This window comes from Eupeodes corollae, chromosome 2, assembly GCF_945859685.1.
Source record: "Eupeodes corollae chromosome 2, idEupCoro1.1, whole genome shotgun sequence".
Classification (NCBI taxonomy): domain Eukaryota; kingdom Metazoa; phylum Arthropoda; class Insecta; order Diptera; family Syrphidae; genus Eupeodes; species Eupeodes corollae.
Window position 1 is genome coordinate 17758610 of NC_079148.1, and position 20005 is coordinate 17778614.

Below are 20005 nucleotides of genomic sequence, written 5' to 3' on the forward strand. Positions count from 1 at the left end.
GTTTAACATTCGTGCAAAATTTCGAACTAGAGATTTTAATCAAACATGATATTACAATGGTAGAGAAGTCGAAAAAGTGGGTCCCGCGATTCCGTCCAGTCTGTTTTTGTCTGTCTGTCCACACTTTTACAGCCTAAGCCATTGTGTTGATTGAGTTCAAACTTCGAAGTAAAAGTTTTAAGCAGAATCGTGTTGGACTTTTTTTTAAGGAGAAAATTAAATCCTTTCAGTTTGTTTTTGAGAAAATTGGAATTATCGTTTATGCAGTTTTTTTGGTCAAAAAAACGATAATTTCAATTTTCTCAAAAACAAACTGAAAGATTTTTTTAATTTTCTCTAAAATTTTATTTTTAAACTTCGTTTCTTTTAATAAAAAAAAACATATTTTTGTATTGCCAGGAAAGGTACCGCTCGTAAAAAACGTTATTTTTTCTACAATTTTCTCAGCAACTTATGAACTGATTTCAATAATTTTTTTTTTTGAATAAGCTCTTATATTGCCTTAATAATATTTGATTATAAAAAGTTTATTTTTTTTGTTTGAATTTTCTAAAAACATTGATTTTTTTTTCAAAATTCTATGTCTTAAAACGGTCAACATGTTTTTATGAAATTCCAATGTTATTTTGTTATTTTTCAGGTAAAATTGTGAATCTTAGAATAGTTCTTTTTTTAACATTGTTATCTTTTATCCAAATTAATGCATTTGGTACATATTTATGTATTTTTATAACTATAACTTTTGCAAATACCAACGATGGCCGTGTAGCGATACCAAGAAGTATTATCTTGCCACCTTTTTATATGTGATTTTAAAATATTATCCTTTATGAATAAGGTTGTTTCACACATATTTTACTTGTCTTCGCCTAAATAAAAGAATAAATACTTGGTACAAGTTAAGGAAACGGGCCAGAAAGAGTATATGTATTTTCTATTAGAATCAGCTTTTCAACGTATGTGTACACATTATATCTGTATAGTGATACGTACAACCTCTACAACTATTGTTTTTGTGTTACTTCATAACTAAAATCCAAAACACGTTAGACCCTGACTTTAAGAAAGAAATAAATAGCAATTTCTTGTACTTGTTTCTTTTAAAATTTAACGAAAAAAAATTAACTGAACGTAATAACTCCATGTTTGCGCTGAAAACTTGTAGGAAAAAGGAATGATTGGATTGTAGTAAGTACTTTCTGTCTACTATCTATCCTGGTTCTTCTAATATTAAACTAAAATAAAGCTTTCCAAATGAAAAAGCTTTGAACAATTGTTTTCGTTAAGTATGCTTAGAAGTATTTTTCATTTCCGGGATGAGTTGTGTCTTGGTATGAAATAAAATTGGACAAATAAAATGGCATTTATATCTCTGAATACAAACTTTTTTTCAGATTTTTAGAAATCCAACAAATACAATTTTTTAATACATTGCTTTAATTTTGTTCTTTTTTAACAAAAATGGTCTAAACCTCAAGGGTAAGCTGGGAAATGGTTAGAACTCACATTTTAAAAATATTTTTCAATACCAAAATATTACCAGCTTTTCAAAAAGAAATATACGCAATACGTATAAATTTATTCACTTGAAAATTTTTATCTTTTTATATATTTTCTTAAAGTAGTAAATTTATATTTTTTAAATTAAGTTTAAAATGTATGATAACAGATGAATTATATCATCAAAACAAATTTATTTTTTTAAAATATATTTAAAATAAAATTGATAAATAGTTTTACAAATAAAATAAGTGCTATAGTGCCTCAAGGCTCGGTTTTATAAAAAAAAACACCAACCCCAAATTACTCCGAAATATATTGTATTTTGCTGTTTAGACCTTCAGTCCTTGAGTATTTTTTAAATCACTGCCACTGCGTAAATTGTTTAAAGGAAGTTTATTATCATTCGAGTATTCGTAAATTTTTGCTTAAATAATTCACTTTTTTGTATAATTTAAATATTAAAGAATAAGAACTTTTGCATTTGTTTAATGTGTTTTATTTTTTGAAAATTCAATAAACGTATTTATTGAACAAAAGTATGTACTTTATAAACACTTAAAAAAATTCTTTCATTTTATAAAACCTGTAATCTGTAAGGTAAATATTTAATTTTAATAGCCTTCAACACAGTTTCGATAAATATCATATTTTGGTATTGTAAATTTTTTGGGGCATATAGAAAAAAAACTAAATGTATCAAAACCATACAAACAATTTAATTTAATTTATTTTTAAGTTATTTACTTCTTGATTTTAATATTCATTAGATTCAAAAGGAATTTTGTCCATTTACTCTCAAAATTTACTGAATCAAAATACTCAAACCATAGTCAAAAAAACAACCATTTATTTTATTAACTACTTCATTAACACACAGAGAGATTTAAACTTCCTAGTAAATAAGCAACAAGCTTCACCACCATAACCATCAAGAGCCTAAAGCATCACTTATTTTCCAACAGCTCATTAACATATATTCCAATTTAATTCAAGGAATTATTATTGTATCTTCATTCAAGGATAATAAACCAATTTACACGCAAATGAGCAATGTCTAATTGTCTGTATCCTTTCACTTTAAAACATTATTCGACTGTCCATTTTCCAGTCTTCCTTCTCTGATAAAGCACATATTATATAGAACCTACAACTATATAAGAAATATATATCTACAGATATGTAGAGAGCCAAAAGAGGTTAAACACAAAGATCCAAAATGACGTGTCTGCCTATACAGAAAGGCAGGTATAACCACCTTACCGTTATAGCTGATGCATCAAGGAGGGTTTGGAAGAGGGTATGATGGTATGATAGTGACCTTGCATTTAACGCGTCGTTATCCACACTCTCTCTCTCTGTTATTATTCTCTCCGGTTCGAACTGAATTCAAATAAAAAACCTCAAACCTCATCTCCAGGAGCAGGAGCACCTTTCCATACCTTTTTCCACGCTTAACCGAAGTCCATACCAAGTCTGAAGGACAACTTCTTCATCATGTGAAATGCTGAATGAAAACTTATCCTTCGTATACAAAACGTATTCAGCAATGAATGAAATATTTTTTGGCGGTCTTCTGAAATGACGCCTGCGCCTGAGCCATTCAGCAAATTTCTTGATGGAAACCCTTAATTTTCCCCATTTTACAGCTGAGGGCAAGTCTGGTGTTTCATTTTTGGTCTGCTAGCTGATAACATCACCATCAGCTTCTAATCAGTCAGTTAGAATTTTCATTCGAACCGAAGCGGACGTGAGTGCTCTCCCTTAGATTCATTTCATCCTTGCAACATTTTTACCACTATCTAACTTAGAGTGACAAGTGTTTTTCTTCTACACCTCTACACAGAAGGTACACACATCCAAATCAGATATAAATAAGGAAGACCCTTCATTTAAGTCAAGGTTTCCTCTCGTTTCTGAAGATTAATTCCTAAGTGCGAAACAACAACAACCCCTTCGGGAATTTATTCAACGCTGTGTGTAAAGTGTTTTGTGATTAAAATAAGCAAATGGATATAATCTTAATTGTAATTCAGTGAGTGCGTATAGAGTGAGAGGAGTTTGAGCCAAGCGAGCGGGTGTCCTTGGCGAAAGGATGAGGCGATTGGGAATTAATTTTGTTACAAGTTGTTCTTGTTCTTAAAGTGACTTTACGCGTGTGTGTAACAACTTTTAACTCAGTGGGGGTGTGTAGTAGGGTGGCGAATTGTATGTGTGCTTAATTTTTGATTGCAAAACTTTTTTCTATACCGTCAGGATATAGTTGCGTATCACAAACAATTGTTGGATTAAAACAAATAAAGGATATCCTGTGAAATTGGGTCAAAGATGGATTAAAAACACACGAGCATTTCCGGGGAAGTCGCATCCTTCAATCATCCCGACGACGACGAACGACAAGACGCGACTTTTTGTACGTCTCGTAGGTACGTAAAACTTTCTTGATGTTTCTTAGCGCGTTATTTCTTCTTTGTTTTGTTCTCTTTCTCAAAATGTGTGACAAGAATTTTGATTGCTTAGGTAGGATTTCAAGTAGATTGAGCTTAAGCTTTCATAGAATGCATCCAGAAATAGAGAGAGAGAGGTACTAGATATAATTAATAACATCCTTGAATTAAAAGTCCTGAGTATAATATTTGTTCAGCTGTTTTGTATTTTAAGTAGGTGTATGAGTATCTCTCTGTATCCTTTCTCGATATTGTATACATAGTAAAAAGGATATTGTGAGAAATATATCAGAATTTTGAAACAAAAAGAAGAACAAACATTTCATTTATACCATATGGAAGTTACGAAGTTACAAGGACTCTCGGCGAGATCCCTGATGACAAAGACAGTAACAAACGACTGGCATCCTTTATTTTAACGTGATATGTTAATACGAGTATTATGGAGAAAGAAAAAATGCCTTTTTTGTACTCGTACTTGTTGAGAAGTTATTGCCAATAAGTTTTCCTCTGTGTCCTGATGCGAGTAGGATACTTTCTTTTGTTTGTGTTTTTGTTCTTTTTTTGTTTGTTTTGTTTTATAAAAAGAATAATAATCCATGGTTACATTACATATATGCCATGATAATTGAATGGATGGATAGGATATGGATAGTTGGATAGGATAGCCCTTGAGATGATTAATGGAAATTATCATTTTTTATCATTATTATCTCTAGGAAGCTATTAATTTAATCGTAAAGCTTATTTTGATGTACCGATGCTGAGAACCAGCGACCGTGTCGTTGGAGATAATAAAATTATTGAAAACGCTTTTTTATAAAAGAGTAGTTTGATCGGAGTTCACACTCACAACACATACAATTTTTATATATAGGGATTATTTAATTAATACTTTGATGATAAACAAGGACATTATCGTAATTAATGGGTGGTTGGTAAAGAATTTTTATGAGTGGGTGTAGATAATAAATTTGTCTAAACATTTTTGTTAATTCCATCTTAATAATAATTGACAGGCAGTTTTGTTGACATCAAAGTTTAAGTGCTTGATAGAAAGATTATAAGCTAAATTTTAGGTTTAATTGATATGAAAATGTGCCTTATCAAATAATTTTGATATAGAATTAATTAGTATGGGAAAAGTTTTAACTCAAAATCAATTTTAGAGTCCGAAATTGTTTTTAGTTTTTCTTTTTATAAGGATTTTCGCCTACTTGCGTTTTGTTTGTATAGTAACCTCTATAACTTTTAAGTAGATACTCACAAAAATAATGAGGAGATTTTTCTTTGAAAGTCAGAAGTTTATTTTGTGATGCTTGATTTTTCTTTTCTTTTTATGTTTGTTTTAGATTTTAAAGTCGTAAGAAAATCAATTTAAATTGATATACGAATTTCTTAATAAAAGTTTAGCTAAAATGCATATTATATTTTAAATTTTCTACGTAAAATGTTTGAATCAAAATTAATTAATTAGAGAACTATGGTATTTAAAATATGTGATTTTTAAAATAATTTAAGATTTTAAAAATTATTCAATGTTAAATCATTGCTTTTGTAAAATAGACTTTAAGTTTTTATTACAAAAGACACCAAATTAGTAATATAGATAATTCGAAAAATTTAGAAATTTAAATCCAGTTTCACAAAAAGCTTCTGAAATTCGTTTAAACAAATTAATTTCTTTAAAATCGTGATGTTAATAATTTGAAGTTTAAATTGAGATATTTAAGTTCTTAATCCGATTGAATAATTTTAAAATTGTACCTAAGTGAATATTACTGTTCCATATTTATTTATTGAATTAAAAAAAAAAACATTTTTTTCACCAATTCTTGTGTTTGTTTTTTTTTTTTTTTTAATTTGAAATTTGATATTATTTAGTGAATATTTTCTAAATTATTGAATTCAAAAAATTATTTTTTGGGAATTTTTGTATTTTTGAAACTTGATTTTTGTGTATAAATATATAAATGTGTATAAGAAAAATGTATTTTATCTAAGAATCATTTTTCTCAGAATTTAATTAGGTTCTATTTTTCTTTTAGCCTCAAAACAAACCCCTCTCCTTATTTGTTGTTACTTTTGAAGTATTTTTTATTTGTTACAAAATGTGTTATATTATCTTACACCATTTTCTAGTTTTTTTTTAAAATAATCTTCTGTTTTTACATGAATTAACTTCTTAATCTCAGTTTGTTATTCAATTCATTTTTTTTTAACTAAAAGCTTGTCTCTTTATTTGAAAATGTCTTACTAAAATATTTAGTTTTTAGAAAACAAAAATTAGCTCTAGACTTGAATGAAAGAAGAATAAAAAAATCAACTTGAATTGCTATTTTTTAGGTTTCAACTTTCTATGAATTTGTATGATAACGTTTTTTTTTGTAAGTTCTTAACTTTCTAGACTTTTCTGCCTTAACTTTGTCCATATATAAAATTGCCCTCATACATTTTTGTAAGTCTTAAGGTTACAAAATATCGATTTAAGACCTTTAAAATCTCTAGAGTTTAGATATCTTACTGAATCGAATATTTACTAATCAAACGAAGAATAGCAGAAAACTGATTTTAACTGAATATTTATCAAATCAGACATATTATAGATTTAAGTTGAAGCTATGTACTTTTTTGTAAATAATTTTTTGAACTACTTAGAAAAATTTAAACTGATTATAATATGAAAAAAATAAATCCTTAAAACAAATCTTATAATTGTCGAAAACATTTTAAAGTAATTTTATTAAAACTAAAGGAATACATCTTTTCTTTCTCATAATTTTGAAAAAATCAGTTTATTTGTCATTTCCTTTGTGTGTTCTCTTTAACACGTCTTTATAAAGTTTGAGTTTTTCAATTATCTAAAAAACCTCATTTATAACTCGAGTGCACAAGAAAGGTCCTAAAAATTAACTTATGAACTAATTACCTATTTGTATTTTATTTAATTGTACGTTCTTTTATTAAAAAGTTTTTGAGAAACATGAACAAGTATATTTGTGTATTTACTTATTTTAGTCAAGCACTTGATAAGTTGTGTTAAAACAGTTATTTTTGGATGGATTTCATCATATTTGGAAAATAACATTAATGTGTAATATTTCGTAATGAATGTTTGATTCGTTTATTGTGTACACTGGTGTGCCCCAGGGTTATTTTAAATTACTTGTTTCCGATCTTAAAAATTTCGTTCGTCCTTGCTAGTAATTAAACTTACAAAAAATAACAATACATCTGAATGCCTACTAAGGCTAAGAAGACTAAATATTATTTAGGAAATAGTGCAATACAAACTTTCTTGTTTTAAATGTTGAAAAATGTAAGACCATGAGTTTAAAAAAATATCAATTTATACACGAAAGGAGAATTAAACCAATTCAAAGAAGGTTTTTGCGTTTGTGTTTCCGTTTTTTTCCTAGTGGAAATATTCTGCTCCTTCTTATTAATGTTCCTTCTTTGAAAAACAATAGAAAAAAATAAAATGTTTGTTTTGCTGAAGTAATAATAAATGAAATAAATATTATGAATTAGAGTTGTCTAATTTGTTTATGATCTTTAAGATTTCTAGACCAGTTATTTGGCCAAAAACAAAGCTCCTGCAATAAGAAGTGTTTCCATTTAAAGCAAATGAATCGCATTGATCGCACAAAGTATTATTAGCAGAAAGAGAAGACATGCTTCCAGTGGAACAAAAGAAATTGTTAAAAATATTTGCAATCATTGTAGGATCTATCAAATCAATACCCCCATAATTTAGAACGATTGGAACCGAAAATGTTGAGTTTGAAGAGTTAATGATTCTATTAATCACTTTCCATTCTTTTCTTGGGTTGCTAAGTGATTCTTGAACATGATTAAAATAATATCGATTACGACGGTCTTTAATTTCCTTATTAACTTCTTTATTTAATTTTTTAAATCGATTTTTTTTAATGAAGAATTTAGTGGATGCTTTAAACATTTTGATCGCAGTTTATTTTTAAGTTTTACTTTTTTTAAATGGTCATTGCTTACCCCGTTTTTAAGTCTGACATTCGATTTTTATTGAACAAGTACACGACGACAACATCTTACATGGCCTTTCAGGCACATTATAAACGAGTCATAGGCTGAAGACGCATTTTCTTCAAAGTAAACAGATTCCCAGTACTGAAACCTGAAGGCATTGTTAAGGAGATCAAACCTTATTTTCTTGTAAGAAGAATTAAGGGAGTTTGTACTGTACCTCTTGGTAGTTATACACCCTTCAAAATTCCAGTCATACAGTGATCTGTAATATTAAGATCAAAATTGAGACCATAGCACTGATTTAGGGAATTACTTTTAAGTCGAACTAAAACATCATCTAAACAAGTATCAGAGTTAGAGTTATATCGTTTATGAAAGACGAAAGACCGTATTGAGCTGATAAGGCAAAATAGGAATCAGAAATAGAGTTTGAAACCAAAATATCAATATTGATATCACCTAAAATGACTAAATTTTCAGCCTTTTCAGCAATTAAATAATTTCCTAACTCTTCCAAGAACAAAAGACTACTTACAGATTTAAGTCTGTATATGCAAACAAAGTTAAAGATGGCATCGCATAAATTAATAATTAGTTTCAATACATCAGCGCTTGACCAACTGAGACAAGTAACCTCAAATTCTAAATAAACTAACACCACCAGCCGAATAAGATTCATTTGTAGAACAACAAATATTAAAAACAAAAATTAAAAATTAAGATTCAGTCAATAGAGCATACGACTCAAAAGACCACTTAATACAACTTTAAGCAGATCAAACTATGGCGCTCATAGCTTTAATAATCAGATTCTTAAAATATTCAATGCATTTTATTTTCTTTTAATTCCACCCAAATAACAATTTTAAGAATTTCAAATTCAAACCAATGTTTTCTAACAGCTAATATTCAAACAGATGTTAAGTAGTTTTTAAGCATTTATTCATAAGAATTGTTCAAATTTTCATATAAAACGAAAAAAAAATTAAATAAATAAATAAAAGCTACCAAACAAATCCTTTTCTCGTATTTTTCATACATTTTTATTTATTTTAATATTTATTTAAAATTATTGTTATTATATTATTAGTAATTTAATTTAATACATTTTTTTTTTCAAATTGATTATTTATTTCTCTTTATTTAGTTTGACTTTGTTGGTATTAAAATGCTACCTATTTTTTTAAACCACCTTAAAAAATTATAATAAAATAATTTTAGAAAAAATTGAGAAATATGAAATGTCAAATAAATAGTCAATGTGAGGTTTGTAGATCTGTTACAGATATTTAATTAAAATCTCTTTCTCACAGAATGACAGTTTTAAAATTGGTATAATTTAAAGCTGTAATTTGTTTTACCTATGTTTTATTCAAAAATACTATCACACAAAATAAGGACTACTTCACTTCCCAAAATATGAGCTGTCAGGAATTTTTCTTCACTCAACAAATGTTTAGTTGTATATTAATATTAATTGCACTAATTTTTGAGGTGACTTTTAGCAAGAAAATTAATTTTTTTTTTAGTATATTTGAATTTTATGCAAAAGCTATCTAAAGAGGATTATCCCCAAAGAGTGTTTTACACACATAGTTTCAAATAACAAAAAAAAAATTATTGAACTATAATGTATACACATAAAGAAAATAATCCCTACGTATTTTGAGTTTGAAAGCAATATTTTTACCCAATTTTCGGTATTTTATAGTACCGAAAATAGTGAGTATACGACATGTAGACCCTTTCCTATTTTTATTTGCATTTAAATTAAGTTGTTAACTAGAATAAGAAAAGGGCTTGGGTTTGGTGTTATTTTTTTGTTTTCCTTCCTTTTCTTGTTTATTTTTATGTGATGTATCTCAATTTTCTTTTTTCTTTTAATTCATTTGGGAACACACTGTAGAAAATATAAAAACATACAATTTTATATGTTTTTATTTTACTTTTATTCGTTTTATCATTAATTTACTTAATCTTAATTTTATATCTATTCAAGTCATTTCGTTGGAAAAGTACTTAAAACAATTATCATGATAAGACAAAAAAGCACTTTTTCCAAAAATGGAATAAAAACAAAGAAAAGAAAAGAAAAAAAACATCTCCATGAATAAACTCGTAAATAAAGAAATAAAATTGACTTTCTGAGAATCCTTGCGGTACTAGAGTTACATGCTGTGTTTCCTAATGTATCCTCTGGCGGTGTTTAAAAATAAGTTTAACCCCTATAAATCGTCGACAGGTTGATCCATCAGTTAAGTAGTACTCGTCGTGTCGGTCGTGTCGTATCTTAAAAACACTTCTTTGAATGCTATACACTTAAATGTATCTGCATCTGCATGCTGATGAAAAGTTGTACACACCTCTTTCTATCTACGGGTTCTCTGTCTAGACATGATGTTAGAGAGAGGGTGGAATGACCTGATGGGAGGTGGTTGTTGAATTATTATACCTCCACTAATTACACCAATATATTTTAATACGAACCCCTATTTTATGTGCGTATATAATATGCACGAACAATTGTGGTATACGGAAGCTTTGACCTCTATTTATACGAGCAGAAAAATTTGTTTAATGAAATTTAATTATTGCTTTATTTTTCTTTATTTTTTTGTTTTGTTTTAGGAGAGATTGTTAGAATAGATATGCTAATGAATTACGAACAGTTTGATTGTGGATTACGGTTTAACTGCCTATTTTTATTGTAGATTAGAACTCGGTAGGGAAATGTCAACAATAAATTTTGTCTCACGTGCTAAATAAAATAAATAATTTTCTATTTTTTGTTTGTTTTTATTTTTGTAGAGAAGAACAAAATTAATTTATGTTGAGTTAGATAAATATTTTACTTTGCTTATGTTCATGAACACATTAACACTTATGTATGTAAATGAAGAGCCCTTAAGTATATTTACTTGGGTCATATAATGAGAAATAGGGATCTTTAATTTGGGAAAGATTATCCTTAATTTGGAGATTATTCATTATATAGACGTTATTAGGTCCGTTCCTCTTCTTCTAAAATATAAAAATAGATAGTAAAATATTTAGTATCCTTTAAGAAGTAGTTCTGAATTTGACTGATAATGACCAATTTCTTTAATTATAATCTTTTAAGCTTTTCGGGATGTTTGAATTGTTCCAAATTTTAAATACTATCCAAAAATCATAGTTAGAAGCTCAAAAGTGATAGCAAAATAAGATCCAACATACCTATAGCTAAAATCAAAACAGATTTAAGTATCTTTTTTTTTTAAATCTAGTAAAGTCAATTCGCTTGGACATCTATGGCATCGATTTAGTCTGTTCAAAAGAAATTCAACTAATATACACTTTTTGTAAAACAATTTTTGTTTCCTTTTTGAAAAATTTAACAATTTTTTTTTTAAATATTGTTTGATCATTAAAATTTGGACACTAATATCTTTGCAAAAAAGAGGCTGGGATGCGGCCCACACTGATAACTTCCTATCCTGTCAGTCCATTTGTCTTGATTAAAAGTTTGTATATATGTACTCGTATCAATTTTTACCAAAAATTTGCGTACTATTTTTTGTAGATTTTATTTTTTTTGAAAAAACGGACTGTTGGATTTTTATATACAAATTACTGAATATCGAAAACAATATTATCTGTGAAATAAAATAAGTTTGCAGCCAATATTTTTAATTTTTGATAACCAATTTGAGTCGAAAGTAAAAGAAAATTTTTACCAACTTTTAGTATTGTTTTTGTTTAGAGTCTTATTTTTTGTAAAAAACTGTCAGTTCGATTTTTTTAAAAATTTTATCGAAAATTGAAAACAATATTTCTTATAAGATAAAATTAGTTTAAGCCAATAATTCAAATTTTTGAAATGATATTTGCGTCGAAAATCAATTTTTACCAACTTGTATACATTTTTTTTAGGTTTTTATTTTTTGTAAAAAAACTGTCAATTCGATTTTTCGCAAAGTTTGTCCTAATGTTGTAAACAATATTTTTCATACGATAAAATTAGTTTGAAGCCTAAATTTTAAGTTTTTGAAAAGATATTTGAATTGATATTCAATTTTTACCATTTTTGAGCAATGTTTTTTTTAGATCTTTATTTTTTATAAAAAAAAAAATGTAAATTCTATTTTTCTCAAAATTGTGTCAGATGTCAAAAACATTACTCGTTGCACAAAATTACTCTCGTTGCACAAAATTGTTTTGGAGATGAAATCATATTTTAGTCGTAAAATTTTGGAGGTGACAATTTTTTTTTTTCAGTTTTTTTAATTTATAAAAAAACGGTTAAATGGATTTTTTTCAAAACATATATTTCTTTGATATCACGTTACAATATAGTATATAAAATTCAATTCGATCTCTAGCGTTTTTGGTTGGTAAGATATTTAGGGTTAACCAAAATTTTCACAATTTTTTCAAACTGCTATGGTAAAAAAAACCACCTACGCACTTTTCTTGACAGCCCTTTTTGCATCTGTATGCCTTATTGTCTGTATAACAAAATTTATTTGAAATCGATATCTCTTCTGGTTCTTGAGCTATGGACGACGAAAAAAACGTCGGGAACGTACGTACACACGCACGCACAGACATCTTTCTAGAAACCTTTTATTTCGACTCTATGGACCTTTAAACATCGGAAAAGTCAAAATTTTCCGTTTGACAAATCGGACAAATTACAATAACTTCCTATGGGAAGTTAGTAATTATTGCACTGAAAATTTATAATCTTTTCTCTGGCAATTTAAAATAAATCTAAACAAACGCCTTTAGTTAGGTTAAGAAATTAATTGCGATTGTTTCTGAATTCCACCAAAATTTAAAAATTATGGCACAAAAGTTTAAACAACCCATTTTTATGGGTTAGACAATTTACTAGTTAGCAATTTGCTAAAATTTTTGCAATTAAGTAAGTGTATTATGCTAACTAGTAAGTTGTTAATTGTATTTTTTTTAAATCCAAACATGTCTTAAAAGTGACAATTCGTGAAAATAAACAAAGCAAAATTTCTTGCTGTTTACTGTAGTATTCCTTCTACTGTTTTTACAAAAATAATTGTTTAGATGCCACATGGATTTTCCAAAGTAGGCTTTCAGTTATTTTAAATAATACAATTTTTAATGAGATAGTTTAAAATTTTGCGCCCATGTATTTTATATTATGAAATATAAAGTACATAATTGTATTCGTTGTCCTGTTATTCAAAAATAAATGTTTTATAATTCTTAATAATGATTTTTAGGGTTTTATTTTTTTGCAAAATAATAGAAGAAAGAAGGTTTATCCCAAACCATCAGTTTGGCTTTAGAACTAAATATTCCACGATAGACCAAGTTCATTGAACATAGAATATCGGATGTAATAGAAAAAGCATTAGAAGAAAAACAAGTATGTTCAGCTATTTTCTTAGATGTTGCTCAAGCTTTTGACAAGGTTTGGCATGAGAGACTTGAGTACAAACTGCGTAAATCTCAGACCGATTGTTTAGAGTAAGGTACGATCAAGAATACTCGGAATTGAAGAAAATAGAAGCCGGTGTACCACAAGGAAGTGTCCCAGGTCCTACCCTGTATTTACTATACATAAGGGATATTCCAATTGGTAATCACATCATAATGGCTACTTTTGCAGATGATACCGCAATTTTGGCAACCGACAAATGTGTCTCTAAGGCTTCAAAATGCCGTCGACACAGTGAGAGCTTGGACCGAAAAATGTCGTATCAAACTCAATGAAATAAAAATCTTCACATATAAACTTTACAAATAAAAATATACAAAATATTCCAATATTCCGCCAGTACGGCCAAATACCTTGATATGACTTTGGATTGAATGCTAAAGTGGAAAGAGCTTATCAAAAAGAAAAGAGAAGAACTAAACTTGAAACATAGAAAAATGTACTCTGATTTATCAATCCAAAACAAAATAATGCTGTATAATCAAGCACTAAAGTCTGTTTGGACCTATGGAATCCAATTATGGGGCTGTACAAAGAAAACAAATACCGAAATCATCCAAAAATTCCAAAACAAAGTCCTTCGTGGAATAGTTAATGCACCTTGGTACATAAGAAATACCGATCTACATCGTGACTTACAAATAGAAATGGTTACAGAAGTTGTTAAAAAATGCACAACCAAAAACTGTGAAGTCATACTAATTCTGGAATGGAGTCCGTTTCGAATATAAGAAACCATGTTCGGAGATTGAGAAGAACCAAGCCTGATAAGCTTATGGTCTTAAAAAAAAACATGTGAAAGTATTAAAAGTTTAAACTTCCCCCAAAGTGATTGTACAAAGTTAAGTAAGAAAAATCTGAAGTCGATCCTTCAAGATTGGTCCTTATAAAGAGGTGGTTTTAGTGGTTAAGAGTCCCACTCTACTTGGTGTCGAATACTGCCAAGTGTCTTTTGAAGATTTCCTCCTGTCAAAAAAAAAAATTTTGGAAAAAAAAAACAGTCAATTAGTTTTTCTAAATAAATTATTTTTAGAAAGATGTCTGTGCGTGCGTGGGTATGTCCGTACATTTGCGACGTTTTTTTATAGTGCCTAGCTCAAGAACCAAAAGATATATCGACTTCAAATAAATGTTGTTGTACAGATAATAATGCAGAAAGGGCTCTCAAGAATAATTGTGTGGGTGGTTTTTTTTACCATAGCAGTTTTAAAAAAAGTGAAGATTTTGGTTAAACCTAAATATCTCATGAACCAATGACGTTAGAGACTTGAATTAATTTTTTTTATTATATGCTGCAACGTGATACCAAGCAAATATATTTTTGGAAAAAAATACAATTAACGATTTTCTTTTTATAAATAAAAAAAAAGCTGAACAAAAATATTTTCACCTCGAAATTATTACGAATAAAAAGTGATTTTGTCTCCAAAATAATTTTGTGTTTGTGCAAAAAAGAATAACATTTTTGACATCTAGTAATTTTGATAAAAATCGAATTGACAGTTTTTTTACAAATAGTAAAAACAAAAATAACATGTATAAAAGTTATTTAAAATTGATTTTCGACTCGAATAACTTCTTACAATATTTGCATCAAACTTATTTTTTTTTTAAATATTGTTTTCAACATTCAATACAATTTTAAGAAAAATGGAATTAATAGTTTCTTAACAAAAATAAAAACCTAAAAAAGCATTACTAAAAGTTTCGTAAAAATTGATTTTCGACACAAATATCTTTTCAAAAATATAAAATATAGGCTTCAAATTAAATTTATTTTATAAAAATATGGTTTTTAACATTCAGTTATTTTTGTGTAAAAATCTAAATCAGCTTTTTTATAAAAAATAGTACGCAAAATTGGTAAAAATTGATGTTCGGTTCTTGATATCTGGTGAATGATAGAGGACATTGCTTTCAAATTTGTTTCATTCATCCAATTTGTAGGCATTTTATTTTAAAAAACACCCTGTGTTTGTCCTTGTGCAAACTCGTTACTTTTTAGTACTAACAACATGCATTAACAATTCTCCAACAATTGTTAAATACTCTAATCGTATGACCTTCCCGTAAGCTATGTAATACATAAATTATTTGAAGCTATAAATACAGCCTTCGCTTAATATTTCTCCTCTTTTTATCGAATAAAATTGTACTTGAAAAAGCTCGAATTGAGTGTTTAAATCGTTTGCCGAAGATTATTCTCTACGAATTTGTATTTATATAAGAAATAAAACTTTTAAGAAATGCTATTAAATTCGTAAAAAGTTGTTAACGACTAAAAACCTCGTTCACAAAAATAGATTTTGAAATCAAACTATTTCATCGTATTCAAAATATTGTTGGAAATTTTTAATTTTTTAGTCTTAGGGACGAGTTTAAGTGTTTTATTTTATTTCAAGAATCGGAGAATAATTAACGCAACACATATTTGCAATTTTTGCTTCTATCCAGAAAAAGAATGTAAAACCCGAAAAGACCAGTAGCTATAAACATTCCTTATAAGATTATATTTATAGGGCTTAGGATTATATTTATAAAGTTTCTTGCGATTTAGTTCAAGACCAAAAATATGGAATTTTTTCGAGGACATGCAGTCACAAAAAAACTGAAATTTTAGCTGATCATCATTTTACATCTTCGAAGGAATACCTTTGTTTTGGAAAGAAAAAATTAACTAATTTCTCTTGAAAATAATATTTGCTTACATAATAAACATTTAATAGTGAAATGAAATCTGGAAAATTAGGTATCTATACAACGTTTATTGATTGAACATGAAGGCAAGTATTGCATTCGTTAAAAATGTTGAACTCCAGATTTTAATCAAATATGACATTACAAAAGTGGAGATGTTTTAAAAATTGGGTCCCTCTATTCCGTCCGCCTGCCTGTCCTCGAGTTCAAACGTTAAGGTCTTGATCATATTCGTGCTAGGCGTTTTTTAAATTGTATTTTAAGACAAAAAATAACAAACAAATAAAAATCGAAAATTGGAATATTTTTAAAAACGAAGCAATAGATTTTTATTAAATTTTGTCTAATTATTTGTTCGTGATTTGGCGCTTCTTTCAATACAAACAAAAATATTTGTACATTTCTATAGAAATGTAAACTTCCATAGAACCATTATTTTGTTTATAAGTTTTCTCAAGAACTAATAAACTGATTTCAATAATTTCTCTGAAGAAGCTCTTTTACGGTTTTAATAATGTTTGATAACCTAAAATGTCATTGTTTCTATTTTTGATTTAAAAAAAACTATTAAACATTTTTTTTTTTTGAAATTCGAATTCTTCCAAAAGGTTCATCATTTTTTAATAAATTGAAATATGTTTTTAGGGACAAACTTTTTTGCAGATACAATTTTTAATCTTAAAATAGAGCAAGTTTGTGTGATCCAGTCGTGCATTTTATTTCTTAAAGAAAATAAAGTGCAAAGGTTTCTCCCAAAATTAATAATTAAATTAATTTATCTAAGCAATTAAGCTTTAGGTAGTTTCAATACAGCTCCTTTTTAAAAGGTTAATTATTTCAAAAATTTGACTAATTGTTTTTGATACAAAGTTAAATGTTTTCTATTATGTAAAGCTATATTATTTTTATAAGAGCATTTTTCCTTTTATTTTCTCATTTCATATTCCAAACTATAACCGATACCTGGTATATATATTTATTTATATATGTCTTCTTCTCTACTTTTGTATACCTATTTTATTCAAGAGAAGTCGAAGGGTTTAAAAGGACAAAAAACAACCCTTTTTGATATCCTTAAACATTCTTTTAAATTTGAGTATTGTTCAACCTTTAAGGAATGCCACGAGATACCCAAAACCTAAACAACAACAAAAAATATTCAATAACAATCTTAAATTTCATAGTTACCTTATCTACGTTTTTACGTTCATGTCAAATGTATTCAATTGTAACTAAATTACCTTTTAAACAGCAAAAAATATATTTCTCTTAATGAAATTGATTATACAAGAATCAACCACTTAAGGTCCTTCGACATAATAAAACTACAATTTTGTTCAATTTTCCTTGACCAAACGTCTTAATTTTATTCTTATGCCGTGCCAAAACCATTTCAACGCTCTAATAAAATACAAAATAATAAACCGACAAAAAAGTAATAAATTCAACATTACGCTCATGACCTAGAAAATGTTCGTTTCTTTCTTTTTGTTATTATTACAAAAATGTCACTTCATCCATATAACTTCCAAACTCTCAGACTTAACATACCAAAACAGTTTGTTAATAATTTTCTTAAGTGATTCAAATGGTCTTCTATACCATAATATACACTGAGGTGGTAGTACGAGTAGGTTTTTATTTATGATTCCATTAATTTTTCCTTTTTTCAATTTTTTGTTGTTGAAAAAATTCAATATCATCAACAAAAAAAAGATTTAAGTCCAGGCTATAAGCCTTCTCTATTTGGAGCTACCCCAACAATTTATTCACTCTAAAGGCTGGTGGAGGGTTCGTTCAATCTAAATTCTCAGTGTCATGACCGAAAACTTAAAGATTCCCTCGTCATTCCTTATATTAACCAAAATAAGGAAAAAGAATGTTTAGGTATTCATCCGGACCGGACGGAGGTATATTAAAGAATAAGGAACAAAAATGCGGAAGTATTTCAAAAGTTTTTTTTTATTGTGATATTTTGCAAGAAAAAAAAAATAAATTAAGTCACAAAAAAATCAGAAAAAAAATGCGTAGCAAAAAAATAAACAACTAAAATAATAATCTTGAAATCCTTCTTTGAATTTGAATCCTGCTGTTTTGGCTTAGATAACAATTATTTATGTTTATAACGTTCGAGCTTATAATTTGCAAAGCATAAACTTTTGCAATGAGGATTCAGAAGGCACTTCATTAATCTCAACCATTGGGGGGCAATTAATATACATTTAAGGATGGGCGAAAGTTTTTGCCAAACATCCTTTTTGGTTGTAATTTTTGTTTCATTTTGTTTTTTGTTTATTTCGGAAGTCCTTTATGCTATGTTGTGTTTTTGTGTGGGCGTATGTAGGAGTATATGTGAGAATTTTCATACACAACAACAAGATAGAAATAATATCGATTTGTTTATCGAAAATCAAAAGCGGAAAATAAGCCTCACCAGATGTTGAAAGCACAACAGCGGCAGACGCAACAACAACAACAACACAAAAGCCCCTGAACGTTTAATATGAGATTAAAAGGTGATTATTTTTATCTCTCTTATTATTTTTTCGTATGGAATGTTGAAGTGATATTATGTCAAATAATAATTAAGTGCTGCATCATTAAAGTGGTTAGCTAATTTCGAATGTTTAATTGAGTTACGAAACTTGATTCACTACTTAGAATAAAATTATAAGGTAAAAAAGAACTAATTGGGAATGTTTCACTGATAACAGTTACATTTAGTAATTGTTATCAAACTTCTTAGATAAATATTGCAGTGTTTATCTTTACAAATGATGGTGTCCTTAATTTTCCCCCATTTGCGCTTTTAAGTAACAAAATTATTGTTAGACGCAGCTTAGGTAGTAATATCCTTGGCGTGAAGGGTATACGAAAAGGCATTAATTATAAAGTCATATACAACAATGAATTGCGAAACTCAAGACGCTAGAAGTTTGCGTTGTATGCATCTCTCTCTCTCAAGGGAAGCGGATGTATATGATTGCGACTGGAGCTCCGCAGATTACTTACTTTGTATCAGAACTCGAGATTCTTTTTAGAGAACTTAAACTGAGCTTAGAAGAAAACTATTTCATCTTGGCCGGTAATCTCAATGCAAAACATGAAGATTGGGGAAATCAACATAGTAATCCCAGAGGTAATCATCTTTTTAATTTGATGAATCTTTACAGCGTTGAATATGGCGTCGTCCTGCTGGCTACTGAAAAGCCGTCGTATTCAAGAAGCGGCTCCTTTCTGGATCTTTTTCTCTACGACACCAGACTGACAGTAACAGAAAAAGTGGGTAATCACCCTCGAAACTGCTTACAGGCAGTCGAGTACAACAGTGGTCACTGCGGACTGGATGCTTTAGTGCAGATTCCGAACAAACGCGTGGAGTTGGAGGAATACGTTGCAACGCATTCTTATAATTACAGTGAGATGCGTTGGCCTCGTTTCACCAACGCCCTAGCGAGAGAACTTCGCTCGAGTGACATAGCCTCACCAAACAACAGAAACCTGACAAATACAGAAATTGACCAACACTTACAACAGATGGACGAAACAATAAAACGAACGATGGAACGGACAATCCCAAAGTACAAAGAACGGGACCAAATGGACGCTTACAGAAACGCGACTATTGACGCACTACGTAGGCACAAGAGTGGCTTACTGACAAGACTTAAAAACTTGTACAGACGACTTACAGACCCACATGACTTGGAGGTTAGGACACTGAAATCGTCAATAAAAAATGTCAATCTGTTGATTAAGGAGAACTACAGGTTATCAATTAACAAGTACTGGGACCGCAAGATCCGGTCAATTAATTCAAGTGACCCTAGAATGTTCCACAAAATCAACAAGATATTCAGGAAATAAACGGTAATGACCTTCCGTGTCTGAAACT

General features: G+C 28.6%; 1 protein-coding gene across 1 annotated transcript in view; it reads left to right on the forward strand.

Moving 5' to 3' along the window:
- The first annotated feature begins 3250 nt into the window (after positions 1–3250).
- The window catches only part of LOC129948185 (probable G-protein coupled receptor B0563.6), a 52100-nt gene continuing 35345 nt past the window's right edge, over positions 3251–20005 (forward strand). The window contains exon 1 of the mRNA XM_056059064.1: positions 3251–3926. The gene's annotated coding sequence lies outside the window, so the exon portion shown is untranslated. The remainder of the gene's footprint in view (positions 3927–20005) is intronic.